This window comes from Mus pahari, chromosome 16 (genome assembly GCF_900095145.1).
Source record: "Mus pahari chromosome 16, PAHARI_EIJ_v1.1, whole genome shotgun sequence".
In the NCBI taxonomy this organism is placed as follows: domain Eukaryota; kingdom Metazoa; phylum Chordata; class Mammalia; order Rodentia; family Muridae; genus Mus; species Mus pahari.
In genome coordinates, this window is record NC_034605.1 from 14,689,844 (window position 1) to 14,692,059 (window position 2,216).

Consider the following 2,216-nt stretch of genomic DNA (forward strand, 5'->3'; position numbering starts at 1 on the left):
TAAATTCCAGTTATTTACTGAGTCTGTGGCTCTCTGTGTCAATACATATTCGAATGTAAATGAAGCGGGTGAATTTCTTGAGTGGAAAACAAAATGTGGTGACCCACATGATGGTTAGTGAGCTGTTTCTGCTCAAATGACCAAGAAAGCCAATCCCTTCTCTTGTACCCAATCCTGACTTCTTGTCATATTGAAAGTGGCTCATGCTTAGAATGATGTTCAAAGTCTCCTCCCAGATTCCATGTTCCTCTGCTATGTGAATTCCAGTGCAACTGCAGCTGTCACACAGAGACGGCAGTGCTAATACCACCTTGGAAGGTAGTGGGTTTGGGATACAGCTCAGTGGTAGAGAACTTGCCTAATATGTTCAAAGCCTAGGTGTGGTCTTTAGCAGTGTGCATATACACACTACACACACACACACACACACACACACACACACACACACACACACACACACTAACACAGACATCAAACTAACCCAGATAGAAGATGCAGGTGGTACTGTCATGAGAGCCATCTCTCCTCCAAGAGTATGACACATACCTTGACAGACAGCTTCCTCTTCTTCCCAGGGCACATTTCCTGATGTGGCAGGTGCCTGCATCCTAGATGCTGGGCTGTGAGTAGATGTGCCCCTTTGGACCAAAACATCCTGATGTGTGTGTGCTGTCCCGTGCTATCTTCTCCTTCTGCTGGCTACAGATGGAGCAAATGGATAACTTTTCTCTCTGCATTGTACTGCGGAGGGAAGCTTACATGTCCGTCAGAGATTCTGGCTTCAACAGTCAGTGAACAAGCACTATAGCACTGGAGTACCAGTTCTCCGCCCCAGCACACATGCTCAGGGCCCGTGACTTTGGCAGCTATGTGTTTATGTAGTCAGTGAAGACGCTGAGTGTGTGTGGCCTCTGATATCTTGATTGTTTTTTTTTCCTGGATCAACCATAGTTAACTTTTCCTGGGGGGATGAACAAATATCTACTTACCCACATAGGCAACCAACAAAAGACCAAAGAAACAATACCATTCAAGTATAGCTCGGTGAACCAAGGAATTTAACTGGTGTTACCTACAAGGTCACAGGCAACTTACAGATACACGTTGCTGGAAGTTCAAGTTGTGCCTGGAGGCCATGTTCCAGATTTTTCTCTGAACTAGATGAGATAACTAGTTGTATGCATTAATGTTTTGTAGCTGTGTCCAAAACCCCCAAGGGAACCACCTAAATGACAGAAGATTTGATTTGGTCAGCCATTTCACAGGGTTCAGTTTGATTGCTTTATCAGAACGTCATGGTTTATATATTTTGGACGGATACACCAGGCAGCAGACCAGGCCAAGGTGTTCCACATGGGAGAGGTTTATTATTCGGGAATAGGGGAGCAGTGAAGCAGGTAGAAGGGTAGAGAAGGGGGGGCAGAGAAGAAGGGGAAGAGAAGAGGGCGAAGAGAGCGAGGAGAAGATGGCTTCCTAGTTTATACAGAAAATGATGTCACACCAGTGAGGGCAGGAACTGAGCCAAGTGAATTGTGGGATAGAAGGTCGTTGTCCTGGTAATGCAGGTCAAGGGTCACATGGTTAGGCGGGGCTTGGAGTATCCTGGTGCTAACATTGGTGGCTACAGGATGCGGTGGCATGGACACCTTATCTCATGGGGGGTAGAAAGGAGGAGGAAGAGTAGGGGGGTAGGGAAGGGGACAGGATGAGTAAGGGAAGAGAGAAGAGGAAGAGGAAGAGAGGGAAGAAGGGAAAGAGGAAGGAGAAAATCGAGGGACAAGGTACCACCATTAAAGACACATACATACCCAGTGATCCACTTTCCAGTTAGGCCCCACCTTTTAAATTTTCCCAAACCTGACAAAATAGCCTACCACCACCTGGGACCAAGTGTTTAACACAGCAGCCTGTGGGAGGCATTTCACATCTAAGTCATGAAACTGGTGTTCCCCTGGTCTGCACCATGCGCTTCCACAGGGAGCCCTGCTTTCTGCTAGGTGACCATGGCTCCTGCAGAGCATGTCCGCGGATGTGTCATCCAGCTAAAGGGACCCTGTTTAAAGGAGCGATGATTCCTTTGGTGTGTTGCTTTCTTCTTGGATTGTTTCTCTATCCCTTGAGTGTGTAATAGTTAAATGTCCCCAACCCTCTAAAGGCCCGTGTGTTGAAGGTTTGGTCCCCTCCCCTCCCCTCCCCTCCCCTCCCCTCCCCTTGTG